The sequence below is a fragment of the Bos indicus x Bos taurus genome, chromosome 4 (genome assembly GCF_003369695.1).
Source record: "Bos indicus x Bos taurus breed Angus x Brahman F1 hybrid chromosome 4, Bos_hybrid_MaternalHap_v2.0, whole genome shotgun sequence".
In the NCBI taxonomy this organism is placed as follows: domain Eukaryota; kingdom Metazoa; phylum Chordata; class Mammalia; order Artiodactyla; family Bovidae; genus Bos; species Bos indicus x Bos taurus.
The window spans coordinates 96,004,126-96,022,497 of record NC_040079.1 but is presented as its reverse complement, the minus strand read 5'-3'; the positions used below and the strand labels follow the sequence as shown (position 1 = coordinate 96,022,497).

Genomic DNA, 18,372 nt, shown 5'->3' with positions numbered 1-18,372 from the left:
GACTTTATTTTGGAGGGCTCCAAAATCACTGATGATGGTGACTGCAGCCATAAAATTAAAAGACACTTCCTCCTTAAAAGAAAAGCTATGACCAACCTAGACAGCATATTAAAAAGCAGAGACATTATTTTGCCAACAAAGGTCCGTCTAGTCAAAGCTATGGTTTTTCCAGTAATCATGTATGGATGTGAGAGTTGGACTATAAAGAAAGCTGAGCACTGAAGAATTGACGCTTTTGAACTGTGGTGTTGGAGAAGACTCTTGACAGTCCCTTGGACTGCAAGGAAATACAACCAGTCCATCCTAAAGGAAATCAGTCTTGAATATTCATTGAAGGAGTGATGCTAAAGCTAAAACTCCAATACATGGCCACCTGATGTGAAGAACTGACTCACTGGAAAAGACCCTGATGCTGGGCAAGATTGAAGGCAGGAGGAGTCGGGGACGACAGAGGATGATATGGTTGGATGGCATCAGCAACTCGATAGACATGAGTTTGAGCATGCTTCAGGAGTTGGTGATGGACAAGGAAGTCTGGTGTGCTGCAGTTTATGGGGTCACAAAGAGTCAGACATGACTGAGCTACTGAAATGAACCAAACCAGTTAACTTTCTAAAGAGGACCATAAGAAACAATGTCCTTTCTATATTCATAGAGTATAAAAGAACATCATAGCATTTTTCATAATTTTCTTAATTGTAGGGCAACTTCACAATACCTTAGCAGTTTGTAGTGGGTGATGCTGGTTTAGTTGCTAAGTTGTTTCCAATTCTTGTGACCCTGATAGGCTTCTCTATCCATGAGATTTCCCAAGCAAGAACACTAGACTATAAAGAAAGTTGAGCACCAAAGAATTGATGCTTTTGAACTGTGGTGTTGGAGATGACTCTGGAGAGTCTGTTGGACTGCAAGGAGGTCAAACCAGTCAATCCTAAAGGAAATCATCCCTGAATATTCATTGAAGGACTGATGCTAAAGCTGAAATTCCAATACTTTGGCCACCTGATGCAAAGAACTGACTCACTGGAAACAACCCTGATGCTGGGCAAGATTGAAGGCAGGAAAAGAAGTTGGTTGTCATTTTCTTCTCCAGGGGATCTTGCGGACCGAGGATCAAACCTGTGTCTCCTGCATTGCAGGCAGATTCTTTATGGCTGTGCTACAATGTCAATAAACACAAGACTTTTCTAATATCTGAAATTTCACTTATCTTTGAGAAATAATTTCTAAATCATGTTCCAAGAAGCACTAATTTTGAGAGATATTATTAAAAGGAGTACCATTGATTAGAACACCATGTACCAGTTACAGATGCCAGGGAAGACTCCAACACGATAGAGGATAGCAAAGATATCACAATGCCAGCTACCAGAAAAGAGGTCCAAACACTTCTGCCCTTTGCATGTTGCCAAGGAGAGCAGAACACAGTCAAATAACGCTTTAACAAGGAAGAGTCACAGCAAGATCTGCACCAATAGAGGCATCAATTCCTACATGGCTGGAAGGTCCTCTTCGAAGTGGAAACAGAGTTAATTAACCTAGCACCCCTCTTTTGATGCGATAGAAGGACCTCTTCTCCTCCTCTATGGAGTCTAAACTACTGAAGCCTGTCTAACATTGACACATATGCTTAGGCATAACAAAGGAGTGCTAGTTGAGCCTGAAATAGGGCAAGACATTACTATTTCAGGTGAGAAAGTCTGCATAGGCTGTGTGGGCACTTTATCTCTAGGTACAGAACTGTTTCAGGCCCAAGATCTATTCTTTTTGTGGCTGCAGAATGGGGAGGGCAGGGATAAAGACTGCCCATGCAAATGCTACCTTTCCCAAAAAATATCCAAAAACCTTTTTCATTAGTCATATCCCTAGGCAAAGGGTATCTCAATTTAGTAAACATATTTTTTTGCTGTAAGACAAATTAAAGTCCTTAATAGGCTAAATATTTACTCTTTAACTTTGTTAGCAATATAATTTTCAGCAACAACAAAAAAAATACAAGAAAAAATTTTCAAAGTAAATTTCTGTGTAACTTAATAAATCAGTCTATTTTAATGGTTTATTAACTGTCACTTAAATTATTTTTTTTAATGTGGGCAGTATGTAGATAGCATAATTCACTGTCTGCCAATGCCATTCCAATTTCACGGCAGTAAAACCAAATTGCCTTCACATAAAGGCAACGTTTAGCTTTTTACTCTCTATAACTGGCAGGATGGACATAGGAAAATAGAAATACATCAAGTAAATTCACATGTGGTATTGTTATTAAGCTATAAGTACTTGAAAAAGACTTTCAATTTACAGCTCTGTTTTTCCCCCAGTCAGTCAAGTGAATCTTCCTTTTTACTGACCCTCAAAAGAGTAACTTTGACTTTCATTTAGTAAATTCTGTCATTATTTAACATAAATCAGAGAAATATTCCATTATATTGAGGATCAATTTTAACTTAATCTTTGTCCTTTAATATTATTTTTGACTGGAACTGTAGATATACACTATACCTAACATATGTAAGATATAAATTTATGACCCTGAAAAGCAGTCAATTCCATAATCCTATGACATTGTAAAAGCTTATTTAACCAACTGCAACCCAACCACTGGCAGATGTCTAGATGAAACTAGAAGCTTGTATTTAGGGTTGGGACATAAAATAAATGCAGACTAGAATAAATCAATATGCACAAGCCAGTTTTCCTTATTAAATCAGCAGTGGGAATAGGCAGAAGGTTCAAATTCCACTCAAATTATTAGGTTCAATATCATCTTCTAATAAAAGAAATTTTCCAACCTACTGGTTGGTCAAACTTCCTCACCATTTAAAAAATCTGGTAAATCCTCTTAAAGATGAACTTGATTGGAGTGAACATAAACACATTATTACTAAAGCCACTAAAAGTAAATCAAGGGCTTCCCTGGTGGCTCAGTGGTAAAGAACTTGCCTGCCAACGCAGGAGACGTGGGTTCCATCCCAGAGTTGGTAAGAACCCCTGGGGGAGGGCACGGTAACCCACTCCAGTATTCTTGCCTGGGAGATCCCATGAATAGAGGAGCCTGGGGGGCTGCCGTCCACGGGATTGCAAAAGTGTCAGACACAACTGAGCAACTAAATCACAAATAGCAAAGAAAAATATCTCAGAAGACTTTCATTCATTTATGAATTTCCAAATACAAAGTCAGAAGGATTTGATACAAGCATCTGGTATAGCAAGCAGGAGAATAGAATATGCTACCCAAGAAGACAAAGATATTATTCAATGGATAGCACCATTTAATAATTTCCATGGGAAGGGATTCAGCAAGGTTTCCCTTTTGTTATATACAAATAAAAAAAAGATTTAAAAGTCTCAGAATTGTCCACAATGTGAGTTTTATTCTAACACATGGCAATCAAGTTCAGGTTTTTGCTGTTAACAACAGAGCTTTGGATATACTGAATCTCTCAAAATGTTATTATTTAAAAATGGATCCATTTAAAGATAAAAAATACCTGCTGCTTTTGAGTTTCTAATCCATATTTTCAGACAGGTAGAGATGTTTGCCTTAGACGAGTTCACAGAAATGGAATATTATGAAATTAATAAAAATATGGAAAATCCAAAACTATCATTTTTCCAGCCTTAACAGAAATTTCTCTTATATGCCTTGTCAGGTTAATTTTAGGATCGGTTTGATAAGCATCATCCATAGAATCTGTTCACAAAGAACTTTAATTCCAATTTAATCATGATATTGATTGAATTTAACACAAAGTGTTTTAAAATAGACTAGAATTATGTTCTACATTGCCTCAAAACACTTTTTTTCTTTTCTTGCCTTTACCCAGGTTCTTAAAGAAATTGATAAATATGCTTTTTACCTAACTAGTAATTCAGAAAACTATGAAATTAGTCTTCCTGAAGGTCTTCACATTAAATTCTCTAATGCTTTCCTAATTACAGAATTCAATTACCCTTTTCTCAGTACTTGTCCTAAGTGGTTATCTTACAGTGTTAATCATTGTCTCTTCTTGACACTCTTTATCCCTCTGATATCCATGATCTTTTATTCCTACTTCCACCACTTGTTATCAAAATCTTTCAGTGGCTTTTTTTCTTAATCCCCCCTTTCCTCTACTAGCCTTGCCCTGATCTAAACTCCTACTAATCATTTCTATTCTATTCAAAATTGATTGTTGAAGTCTTTTCATGGAATTTCCTCTTTGAAGAATGGCAATCCTGGTAATCACTTTTCTACTGAAGAAATTTAAAAAGTGAGACAAAATTGTTTTAAAAAATATTTTGGGGGAAATTAAAGAATGCTTTTGTAGCATTATAAGAGCAATAAATGGGAGTAAATGGAAATCCAGGGAAGTGAGTCCAACATTCAGGATTCTCTTGCTCCTACAGAAGTTACCAACTGGAAGAGGATGGAGGAAGAAAATCAAAGTCTAAGGTCTCCCAAAGGAGTGACCCTGATAAATCAACTCTGAAACTGGACTGAGGATGAAAAGGATACATCCTAAGACTGACAGTGTAAACCAAGTAAGCCATGCTTTGCATACTCTGAAGCTTGGTTTTGAGACAGGTATACAGAAAATACCATGCCTCAAGGTTGAATTAAGGCTATCGGGATTTTTAGAGAGTGATAATGGTAATTTAAGATCTGCTTTGGTGGATTTTCCTAGGACTCAAATTAATCTCTATAGGTTAAACTCTAAAATGTAATATCTATCACACACCTAAAAATCACCAGAAATATGAGAGAAGACTCCATGAGTGAGAAGCAAGATAAATGAAAGGCAACAGAATAGAATCTTAGGTGCTCAAAGATATTGCTATTATTTGACATAGATTATAGATACATATCTTTAAGGTTTTTAAGGAGATATATGCCAACAATAAACTGTGGAAAATTCTGAAAGAGATGGGAATACCAGACCACCTGATCTGCCTCTTGAGAAATTTGTATGCAGGTCAGGAAGCAACAGTTAGAACTGGACATGGAACAACAGACTGGTTCCAAATAGGAAAAGGAGTTCATCAAGGCTGTATATTGTCACCCTGTTTATTTAACTTATATGCAGAATACATCATGAGAAACGCTGGACTGGAAGAAACACAAACTGGAATCAAGATTGCTGGGAGAAATATCAATAACCTCAGATACGCAGATGACACCACCCTTATGGCAGAAAGTGAAGAGGACCTAAAAACCCTCTTGATGAAAGTGAAAGTGGAGAGTGAAAAAGTTGGCTTAAAGCTCAACATTCAGAAAACGAAGATTATGGCATCCGGTCCCACCACTTCATGGGAAATAGATGGGGAAACAGTGGAAACAGTGTCAGACTTTATTTTTCGGGGCTCCAAAATCACTACAGATGGTGACTGCACCCATGAAATTAAAAGACGCTTACTCCTTGGAAGGAAAGTTATGACCAATCTAGATGGCATATTCAAAAGCAGAGACATTACTTTGCCAACAAAGTTTCGTCTAGTCAAGGCTATGGTTTTTCCTGTGGTCATGCATGGATGTGAGAGTTGGACTCTGAAGAAGGCTGAGCGCCGAAGAACTGATGCTTTTGAACTGTGGTGTTGGAGAAGACTCTCGAGAGTCCCTTGGACTGCAAGGAGATCCAACCAGTCCATTCTGATGGAGATCAGCCCTGGGATTTCTTTGGAAGGAATGGTGCTAAAGCTGAACTCCAGTACTTTGGCCACCTCATGCGAAGAGTTGACTCATTGGAAAAGACTCTGATGCTGGGAGGGATTGGGGGCAGGAGGAGAAGGGGATGACAGAGGATGAGATGGCTGGATGGCATTGCTGACTCGATGGACGTAAGTCTCAGTGAACTCTGGGAGCTGGTGATGGACAGGTAGGCCTGGCGTGCTGCGATTCATGGGGTCGCAAAGAGTCGGACACGACTGAGTGACTGATCTGATCTGATGCCAACCTTGGGCTTCCCACGTGGCTCAGTGGTAAAGAATCTGCCTGTTAATGCAGGAGACACAGGAAATGTGGGTTTGATCCTGGGTAGGGAAAAATCCCCTGGAGGAGGAAATGGCACCCTACTCCAGTATTCTTGCCCAGGAAATTCCATGGACAGAGGAGCCTGGAAGGTTACAGTCCATGTGGTCGCAAAGAATTGGACACAACTCAGCAACTGAGCACGCATGAAAAGACACATGCCAAACTTCAGTTTTGTGCTCGAAAATGGTTAAGTTACATTAAAAAAAATTGAAAAAGAACTAGCTAAATATAGAACTGAAAAATATAGTAATTCAGTGGTTTTTGTTTTGGAGCAAGTTAGACACGTGCGAAGCAAAATCAAATGAAGTAGAGTATAAACCTAAAAAAGTCAATCCAGACTACAATTAAGGAGGTAGAGGACAGGAGTGGGGTGAGATGATGAGACAGTAGGGAGTGTAAAAGGATACAATAATGAAGTTAAAATATGTTTAACTAAAGTTTCAAGATAAGGAGGCAGACAGAATGTATCAGAAGCAGAATTTAAAGGGATTAAAGGTAAACATTTCCTAATTGATGAAAGACGTCAATACATAACTTTAAGAAACCCCAAGAATCCTAAGCAAATAAATAAAAAGAAATCTAAAAACAGATGTACCTTAATGAAACTGCAGAAAACCAAAGACAAAACCTTCAGAGTTGCCATAGAAGCTGTAACACTGTTACCTCTCTAGGAGAAAATACTAACATCTTGATTATTTCCCAAGCCTTTTCAAACTAGAGAATTTGACTACAATTGACTAGAGATTTTGCTTTTAAATATTTTAAGTGAATTATATCTAAGTTTATAAAAAGGATTTTAAATCACTCAACCCTCTATTTATATATTAAAATGTTCACATTGCATTTTCATAAGTTGAAAATAATAAAGAGGAACATTAACTATAAACTTAGAGAGAATTTATTTCCTAAATGATTAGATTTTCTAGGTAGTTCAACATTCTTATTTTCCTTGTCTTTACTGGGAAATGAACTAACAACCATTATTAAATGAGATGATAGATGTCATGCAGTGTTATATGTGTCCTATTAAGTGAACTGATATAAATGAACTTGAAAAAACAATCTCCAAACTAGAACAGCAAGAAAAGCACAAGCTTTCCCTTTCTGACCAAAGAAATCAAATTAAGAAAAATGACTGTGTTTAACATCATTGTCAAATATATGTTACATTTGGGTTGTAGAGTAAATTTTGTTAGTCTTTAAAAACACAAAGTTTAAATGTTGTATGACTTACATTTTTTAACATGAAGCTAAATGTTATGGCAAATTGTCCAAAATAGCTCTGCTAGGACATTCTCACTCCAGATCCACTCATTCCATTTCATTCAAGCCCCTATTCTGGCAGAATGATGGAGATTCCTCCAGGGAAGATTCTTTGTACAATATACAGTTCTTTTTTCTGAAATTCAAAAGCTCTGAAATCCAACTGTTGTATCTGGTGTATGTGTGTATTTCTTATTTATCTGTTTACTTTTGCCATAGAATTTAACTAGAATAGACAGAAGACTGTTTATATTTTTCATTTAGACAAAAATTTGCTACAAAAAATATTGCTTGCTATAAAAAATCTTGATTGCTGGACTAAAGGGTGCTGCCATAGACCCCCTTGGGGTGTTCCGTAATAAATGGTATACGTACCTTTTAAAAGCTCTAAAATATACCGATTCCAAAGACATAAGGCATTACGTTTCCAAGAGGGGTATGTAGCAATGGGGAGGATTCGTTGTTGATAAATGTTTATGCAAACATCATCATCTCCAAGCAAGAGCAGGTATGTTCAAAATTAACTAAGAATAGAGCTCTGGAGAGTGCAGGGGCAGAAGACAATGGCATGATATACAGAAAGGACTTTTGTCTCTACAGTTTGCATTTGCCGATAAGACAACTTGCTTAAAGTTTTGTATTTAACAGTGCAAGATAAATATATTTCTAAAAGACATACATCACTGCTATATTTAGAGGATATCTACTCAATAAAAACCATCTTTGGTAGAAAAAAAGACAAATAAGACCTGAGATTTTGTTTCAGTACTTTTTTTTTCTTTAACTTGAACTCAGGGAGATTCCAAAAATATGGGTAGATTGGTTATTATTCTCCATAGGGTGCTAAGCTGGCTATTTTTCTCTACTTTAAACTTTCATACCAGACCCTCTCTTCAGAACTGAGAATCTTGGGCTATGACAATGGAAAATTACAATGTCTCTTTTTCCTACAGTGTTTTCTAAAGTAAAAAAGTTATTGAAAATGGAAATAAACTAAACAAAATAACTTAGACCTTTTTAAAAAAACAATCTAATTACTACAGGAAGCTTTATTTCCTTGTTAATAGAAATATAGGATTAGGAAGAAACATGAGATACCAAATCACGCATTATCAAATATCAATTGAAATATCAAACACACTTTATGAATCTTAATGGAAAATTGGCAGATATTTGTCATATCAATGAAGATGGACCAATAAAGTATGAATAGAATAAAAGCACAAGTTATCAAGACTGGTAAGTTCTGAATTAAATACATTGACTTTTTTCTGTATAAAGAAAATAGTAGGCTATATATACACAACTTTGAAAATAAACTTGTGTTACTAAAACAACAACAACAACAGATAGCAATTGAGAATATCTAATGCTTAAATATGGAGAAGACAATAGAACCCCACTCCAGTACTCTTGCCTGGAAAATCTCATGGACGGAGGAGGCTGGTGGGCTGCAGTCCATGGGGTCGCTGAGGGTCGGACACGACTGAGCAACTTCACTTTCACTTTTCACTTTCATGCACTGGAGAAGGAAATGGCAACCCACTCCAGTGTTCTTGCCTGGAGAATCCCAGGGATGGGGGAGCCTGGTGGGCTGCGAGTCGGACACAACTGAAGTGACTTAGCAGCAGCAATGCTTAAATAAATAATTCGTACTTCAAGAACACTGCAATCTTTGGAATAATAATTCTTTTAAATTTCCAATATAAAAAGACAATAAGCAAATGTATTAGTAAAGAATAATCTTGCTTTTCACAGTATAGTTAAGAGCAGGACAAAGTTATTAAATTATCTTCACAAAGAGATACAGGCAATTTACCTTGAGAAAAATGTTTGTTCCAAGTCAGAAATAAATTACTTCTGAATGGATCTTGGGAGCATTAAGGTAAGTGAAATAAGTCAGACAGAGAAAGACAAATACTGTATGATTGCACTTATATGTGGAATCTAAAAAAATGAACTCATAAAAACAGAGCAGATTGGTGGTTGCTGCATGAGTTGGGGTAGAGGAGAAGAAGTGAAGATTAAAGATATACACTTTAAGACAAAAGATAAATAAATTCTGGGGATCTAATGTCCAGTAATGACGACTACAGTTAACAGTGCTGTATTGTACACTTGAACATTATTCAGAGAGTAGATCTTAAAATTTCTTACTATAAAAAAAGATAACTCTGTGAAGTAATGGATGTGCTAACTAACGTAATGATTATGGTAGTCATTTCATATATATGCTGTACATCTTAAAATTGCCCAATTTTATATGTAAACTATTTCACAATAAAGCTGGAAAAAATCTTGGCTCAAAAAAAGAAGCACGTTAATTCTGACTGAGTTTTTGTTTATATATCTGCACTGTCTTTTTAAAAATTATTTGATATGAAAGAACTGGGGCTTCCCTGGTGGCTCAGTGGTAAAGAATCCGCCTGCAATGCAGGAGACCTGGGTCAGGAAGATCCCCTGGAGGAGGAAATGGCTACCTACTCCAGTATTCTTGCCTGGGAAATCCGATGGACAGAGGAGCCTGGAGAGCTACAGTCCACGGGGTCACAAGAGTCAGACATGAATGAGTGACTAAACAAACAGCATAAAAGAATTAGAGGAAAGCAGACTGGGAAAAAATAACCATCATAAGAAAAATCCCATTATCTTCCTTTTAAGGGGTTAAGAGAAAAATTGAAAGGAAATATACAGTGTATATAATATAAATATTTAATATGGAGATCGTAGGAGGGATGTTGTCAAATTATACTGATCTTTCCAGTTTTATTTTAAAATATTTATTTTTCTTCATGGTTTCTTTCTTTAAACAATCAATATATCTCTGATTTCATGTTACAAAAACATACTGAAATATTTGGTAGGATATTGAAACACTTCCAATCTTCTATAATATTTAGATAAAAAATAACTTAGATATTCACAGATCATTCAGGATAGGCCTATGCTACTGAACTGTTATGATGTTCTGTTATGATGTACTATTATGATGCTATTTGTTGGTGGTGTTTTTGTTTAGTCATCCAGTCACGTATGATTTTTTTGTAACCCTATGTATTGGGGTTTTCCAGGCAAGAATACTGGAGTGGGTTGCCATTTCTTTTCTCCAGGGGATCTTCCTGACCCAGGGATTGAACCTGTGTCTCCTGCACTGCAGGTAGATTCTTTACTGCTGAGTGAGCCACTAGGGAAGCTTCATGATGTTATATTTATTTTAAAATGGTAATTACTTTCAAAACAGATATGAGATGTTTTCAAAAACTTTTTTACTATCTTTAAGTTCATTTAACCACAGACAACAGCCTGAAAGTGAATGTTTATTGATAAAGGCATAAAGAAAGAATGAACATGGATTGTTTTTAGACTTTGAGAAGACTTGATTAAAATGGAGTTGATCTTTGAAAAAAAAATGGGAAAAGTGGTTATTTACATAAGAGAAAATATCACCAAGACATTGAGTGCTAAGCACAAGCATTTAGAGTAGTTTGATGGGAAAACTTCAAATTATATTTACTTTCATCTTTCTCCCCATGTCCCAAATTCATAGAGAAATTCATAGGATTTTATTTTTTTGGGGGGGAAAGACTAATTTAGGCCAATGCTTCTATCAAATAATTATGCTTATCACCTTGCAGCAGTAACTTGGCACTAAGCTACCACCATCAGCCTTCTGCTCTGGGAAAGTCAGTATCAAGGGAATGAGAATAGAAGTAAAGCCACAGCCTGAGCAATAATATTTCCAAAAGAAACATCTAGAAAAGGAAAAATAATGGAGACAGTAAAAAGTATAGTGGTTGCCAGGGATTAGGGAGGAAGAGATGGATAAATCTGGCACAGAGAATATTTCGAGCAGTGAAGATACTCTGGATGGTACTATAAAGATGGATACACGACATGTGTCCAAACTTATAGAATGTACAGCATCAAGTGAAAAGTGAAAGAGGTGTTAGTTGCTCAGTTGTGTCTGACTCTTTGTGATCCCATGGACTGTAGACTGCCAGGCTTCTCTGTCCACGGGATTCTCCAGGCAAGAATACTGGAGTGGGTTGCCATTTCTTCCTCCAGGGGATTTTCCTGACCCAAGAATCGAACCTGGGTCTCTTGCATTGCAGGCAGATTTTTATCATCTGAGCCACTAGGGAAGCCAACATGAAGACTGGGCCCTAATGTAAACTATGAACTTGAGGTGATTGTGATGTGTCAACATGGGTTCATCAACTGTAACAAATGGACCACTCTGCTGGGAATGTTGATAATGGGGAGGCTTATGCATGTGTGAAGGCATATGGGAAATCTCTATACTTCTTAATTTTGCTGTGAACACAAAACTGCTCTTAAAAGATGAAGTTCCTTAATTTTTAAAAAAATCACTCGAGAAATATGGATATAGTTGATATAGTTGGTCTTGTGCAGAGATGTTTGAATTTTACATCCAAACCAAAATGCATTTTTAATTAGAAATGACACTTTTATTGTAAAGGTTTTAGAAGTAAATAAATTATATCAATTTTATCTAATATATCAGTATACTTTCAGATATACATAATTATAAATATTAACAAGTATACAGTTGATGTTTACATATAAAATTTAGTAAGTAATTTTATCTGTAATAGCTTAATAAGTGAGGTATTAAGGCATCTCAGATTAAAATTTGCTATAAAAAGCTTATAAAATAGTTTAACTTCCTCCACAAAGTTCATAGCTGAACTGATACAATAGAGAGTAAACCATCCCACAAACACACACACACAATCATATGTATGGACACACAAGGAAATGATAGCACTTTAATTCATCAGGACTTTAAAATATATTTAGGAAAAAATTGTTAAAATAGAAAAACATGTAAAATATCATGTAAGAAACGAGTTGCCAGTCCAGGTTCGATGCACGATACTGGATGCTTGGGGCTGGTGCACTGGGACGACCCAGAGGGATGGTATGGGGAGGGAGGAGGGAGGAGGGTTCAGGATGGGGAACACATGTATACCTGTGGCGGATTCATTTTGATATTTGGCAAAACTAATACAATTATGTAAAGTTTAAAAATAAAATAAAATTAGAAAAAAAAAAGAAAAAATAACAGCTCAAGACACTAAAACAATTATCATGTAAGAAGTAAAATGCTTAAATTGAAAATAGAGTTCAATTCAGTTTACTTCAGTTCCCATCTCAGTTTCAACGAGTCAACTGAGATTTTCATCCAATTCTTTCTTTGATTCTCTCACTGTTTCACTAGTTTGTTATTATTTTTTGTTCATAAGCTTTATCATTTCTGAACCATAAGATAATTTAATGACAATTTGTGTCTGTCCTCTTTAAAGGCAAAAAATAAACCAAAGAATAAAAACTTAAAAGAATGAATATTCACTGTAGGTTAAATTTTATAAAGCAGAAGAAATAAAATAGTCTCATGAGAAGTTGCACAAATTAAAATGTTGAAAACAAGTGTTTAACTTGGATATTACTATTTCTTAGGAAAAAATGTAAAACTTAATTCATAGTGTTCTCAAAATGCAAATTCTATTAAATAATTTTTTGAAGGCTCTTTGGGAAAATGGTAAAAACTTAGTTACCTTCTGCCACTAGATGGAGCCCGGGCATCTATACGGCAAAGTTCTCACCAAGTTTGCATTTGGCTGTATTTGATCACTTAGAACCTGACAAAGAGCAGTTTAATATGAATGGGGGAAGAGGAAATGGGTGTTTTTAGACTGTAGTATCTAGGAAAAATGTGATTTAAGTCCAATTTGACGTTACTTTGTCTCTTTAGAGTCCCTTTTCCTGAATATAGATTCTCCAACACAAAATCCACAGACCTCTTGTGTGCCTGCCTCTCAACATTCTATTTATTCTGCAAAGGCATCTCTAGAGCTATCAACAATAGTTTAAATGTTATTCTAACTCCATTTTTCTCCTTTTTTCTCTGAACCTGTTGATCACATGAAACATTTGTTCTTGATCATGGTCATATAATATCTCTTACATGTGGTTACAATGATTTCACTTAAAGAAGTGGCTTTCTCTCTTGTGAGGAGATGACAAAATTCTAGGATCACCTCTTTAGAATGGATATCAACTTCAAAAATGCAAATAGCCTACTTGAGACAAAGGGACATCGTCCATTTGTTGTGGATTGTGTTTTAGGCCTCTGGGAAGTAAGATAATCACAGAAGGGTTTCTATGTGCAAAAGGTATGGTGAAGAAGAAAATAAAAAAACAAAACAGAGTTTGGGTGCATCCTGCCTTCAATAATTAAGCTTGTCAGAATGCCAGGTATTACTCTGGAATAGATTCAAAAACTGTAGTCCCAGGACTAACATAGGAAAGATTTTGTGAACTGCCAGAAAGTTGCAACTTTCCAGAGAATAAAATTGGTTTTTGTTGTCTCCATGCAAATTATTTCTATTCTTTTTGATCAATCCAGAAAGTTCACAATGTTTATATCTAGTATTTGTAATTTTACTGAGGCAATGTATTGAACCTCCTGTGGCATTATGAAACCCTTGTACAGGAATGAATCACTTAGTCTAAGAGTAGGTCTAGTTAACAGCCTAGAACACACATAGCAACTCAGCTCTGTTCTCAACTTACTATGTATGGAAAAATGTTTTTTGACTCTCCTGACAAAGATCACCTAAATGATGTTTTCTGTTTTATATCTGCAATTATAAGAAAGGACACTAAAAATGAAAAATGCCTGAGGCAAGGGTTCAGAGAAGAAGGGGAAACCAGTGTTGGAGGAGATAGCACCATGGGAAATGGAGACTATATCAGCCACTAAGAAGAAGACCTAAACCTGGATTCCAGACAGAAAAGGAGCAAGTGTGGGGATGAGTAGACTGAGCCCCGGGCTTCTTCCTGGAGCCTCACTTGCTCACAAGGAAAGATAATTTGTTCAGTACTTACAACGTGTCAGCCACTGAGTTAAGGAGGCTGCATATCAATTAATGCACCTCAATTATGGAACTTAGGAGTTCAATGGGAAAAAAAAAGATTAGAAAAGAAACAACTATAGTACAGTGATAGAGGAAATATAAATTATAGTGGGAGACTACAGGAAGGATATCTACCTTTGGGGTATGTATAGTGAATAGCTTGGAAGTAAAAGTGAGAGACGAGAGGCTTCCACATGACCATGATGAGTACTTCTTAAGCTATTAAAAATTTAGAAGAGCAAGGGAAGGGGACATTTCCTATTTCCCTCATGAGTAGCCTATACTCAGGCTAGAGTAAACTATGAAAATTGCTTTCCTTCCAAGAGGAAGATACCAGGATAGTAACTGAAAGAAAAATCTGGTGTAGGAGAACCTAATCAAAAAGGATCTTACTATACTACACCTGATATCTACAGTCTCTGAGGACTTTAGAAAGGCAAAGGAAATTTACTATGTTTTTATTTCAAAATAGACCATCAATATTCCTTTTAACACTAAGTTTTAGAGTGATTTGTTTCCCAGGAGGCGCTAGAGATATGAGTTTGATCCCTGGGTTGGGAAGATCCCCTGAAGAAAAAAATGGCAACCCACTCCAGTATTCTTGCCTGGAGAATCCCATGGACAGAGGAGCCTGGTGGGCTACAGCCCACAGGGTCACAAAGAGTTGGACATAACTGAGCACACACAGATCCCCCCTTTGAAAGGTTAAGTCATATATCACACTGCTCTTCTGCTCAAAAGTGTCCAACAGTTTGCCACATATCCTTATCCTAGCCAACAAGTCCTGATGAACTCTGTTCCCGTGTTACTTCTTTGATGCACCTTCTACTCCTCTCTTCTTCCACCAGTCCTTTCCATCACAGTGCTTTTCCAGCTCTTCTTTGATTACACCACTCATTCTCCTATAACAGGGCTTAGAATCATCCTATTCTCTCTGCCTGGGTTCCTGGTTCCTAAAATAACTGTATGGTTTGTCCCTGTACCTCCTGAGAGTTTTCTGGAACACTTCATCTCTTGCTATCCTTTTCCCCCAGTTCCCCCTTCACTTTTCTTGTTTTGCTGTTCCTTATATCGCTATGTAACATACTATATATTTTATTATCCTATTTCTATATTCTTTCTTTATCTACTAAAATGGAAGCTCCTTGAGGGCACTGATTTTTTGTTTCTATTGTTTTTTACATATCTTTAGAACCTAAGGAAATTCCTGGCACATAGTATTCCCACTAAGATTTTTTTCAATGAATTAAATTATACCTAATAAGAACAAGTTATTAAAAATCTCAGAAATATAAGAAGAGCAGTGATGAGGACTTCCAGTTAAAGTTTGATAGTGCACAGGTTGAAAATTTCCACAGCTAACCAGAAGTTCCTAAAAGGTATGATGAGACACTGACTATAATCAACCAGCCTGGGGGCAGGTAAACAATGAATACTTGCTTCATGGAAAAATATTTGTTTCTGAAATGAGTATGACAAAACAAATATATGTTTACTTTCAGAGAAGAATAATCTAGCAGCTAGCTGATATCATTTTTATATAGTTACCATTTATTGACACTATGCTGCTGCTGCTGCTGCTGCTGCTGCTAAGTCGGGTCCGCACTTCAGTTGTGTCCGACTCTGTGCGACCCCATAGAGGGCAGCCCACCAGGCTCCCCCGTCCCTGGGATTCTCCAGGCAAGAACACTGGAGTGGGTTGCCATTTCCTTCTCCAATGCATGAAAGTCATCACTATTATCTGTTTTGGGGTCTTCCCAGGTGGCTCAGTGGTAAAGATCTGCCTACAATGCAGGAGTTGCAAGAGATGCAGGATCGACCTCTGGGTAGGGAAGATCCCTGGAGGAGGGCATGGCAACCCAACTCCAGTATTCTTGCCTGGAGAATCCCATGGACAGAGGAGCCTGGCGGGCTAGTCCGTAAGGTCACAAAAAGTTGTACACGACTGAAGCGACTTAGTATGTATGCACACACTTTATCTGTTCTAGATATGTTCTCTTCACTATCCTATTAATCCTCTCAAACCCAGTGTCCCCACATCCCCATTTTACAGAAAAGGGAAGAGTAATTATGGATAGGAAGTGGCAGCTTTGGATTCGAATCCACCTCTGGCAGTTAGGATGTTATCTGTTGCAGAAGTATAAGGGGGATTCATTTCCATGAATGTATTCTCCTAGCTGAGTTTGGTAGAGAGTGAAGATGCAGTTTACTAAAGTTAATGGAGTATGAACCTTGTAGTTAATGTCAGACTGAAAATAAAACAGGATGTATATCTTGTGCTTAAGTGGTTTACAAACTGGTGGAGAGGGAATATCACTAATATTTGGAATTACATAGCACCATTTATTTTTGCTACATTAAATATAATGAAAAATTATAGAACTTCTTAACTGTTTTTGAATCTATTAATTTTTAAACATCACATTCTTTTTACTGTAATCACAATGATAAACTGTATTATTTTACAGTATTATAAAAGTAAAACATCCATCTGCCAACCTACTTACAAATAGTCTAAGAAAACAGAACCTTAGGCTCACAGCTTAATTGTGCTTCACTTAGAACCACTGATAAAAGTTAACTTCCTTTTGAGGAAAGAGAAAAAAATAGGAGCAATGGTCCTGGTTTCAGAAAGGGACTTTTGGTACCCGTTGAATTTCAACCCTAACAATAAGCCTCACCGAACCTCTCCTCTTCTGTTAATTTCAATACTCAAAAGAAACTGGTGACTCTGTAATAGAATCTGTATGTAAGAAATAATTTTGACAGTCATTTATGTTGCAATTTCTATATTATGTAACTTCTAAATTAGGTCATAAAATGTATTACAGCTTCTTTAACCTCTTAGATTGTTCACTCTGGGCAACAGAGGAGTCACATTTTAAAAACCTTTAGACAAACAAGATGAATTTGACAAGGAGAAACTGAATTACAAAGTCCATGACCAGTTTCATCTATTGAGCCTTGGAAGTGAGATCTCTGGTCCTAATCAAGCCTTTAGATAACTTCAACTTCACTCAACATATGACTGCTACTGCAGGAGAGAGAGAGTCCAAGTGAGCATTGCCCAGCTATTCCTTTCCTGAATTCCTGACCAACAGGAGTGGTGAGAATACATATGATTATTATCGTTAAGTCAATAAGGTTTAGGATAACTTGTTATGTGACCAAAATAACTATCACATGAGTGATATATCATATGGAATTTATGAGGATAAAATGAAGAAACATAAACCAGGAGGCTAATATAGTGACCAGCACACAGTAGGCACTATGAAAGATTGTGATAGGTGCTATTATAATTTTGTGTTTCGAGGGGATGGTGCTTAAAAACAGAAAAAGAAAAAAAGATACAGAGGTCATGTCTCAGGACACGCTGTGCTACCACAAGGATTTCTGAAACTTACAGTTAAGACTAAGCGCTTACTAAAATACATCGTCTCTTGTTGGGCAAGCTTGTGTTTTCAGCCCCCTGTTAAGGATGGTCATGTGATTAAGTCCTACCAATGAATGGGAGCACAGGGCATATGCGCTGCCTTCACCACCACCCAAAGCCCTCTTGTGGACAATCTTCTCCTTTCCTTCCATTCTTCCTTCAGAATAGAGGGAAGTGAAACCATAAGATGTAAGGAGCGTAGAGTCCTGAAAGACCACATAAAAGACTATGCACCAAACAAAAAACTGACATCAGTCTTTTCATGAGCAAAAAACGGCCTTCTGTTGTAATCTGCTGATTCTCAGAGCTTATCTGTTGCAGTAGGTAATGTGATATTAATACATGCCTTCACTGGACACTGGTGTCTTCCTCCCTATAAGGACTCCCCTGTCTATCACGAACAGTCTACTCTGTGCCTGGCTGTGGTTTAATCATAGAAAGTCAACAATATATGAGGAAGTGGATGGATTTAGACTGTCAAAAGCACTGCTGAGGTCACGATCTAGTTCACCAGGAACTCTCAATAAGTCACATCTTTAGGGACTGGATTTGGTGTACTTAATTTATATTTTTCTCTAATGGATTCTCTCATTATATCCTCTTTCTGAAATTTCAACTTATTTTTTCTTGCCTGCTTTAGGTCCAGCTTCTGACTCATTTTAACCTGGTATCTTGATTTTTCCACTCACTAGTTGTATGACTCTGGGCAAGTAAAAATATGA

The 18,372-nt window shown here is 36.8% G+C and overlaps 1 protein-coding gene across 4 annotated transcripts in view; it reads right to left on the bottom strand.

The window, feature by feature from the left end:
• AGMO (alkylglycerol monooxygenase) overlaps positions 1 to 18,372 on the bottom strand; it is a 390,090-nt gene that overhangs the window by 123,563 nt on the left and 248,155 nt on the right. The gene's annotated exons all lie outside the window — the stretch shown is intronic.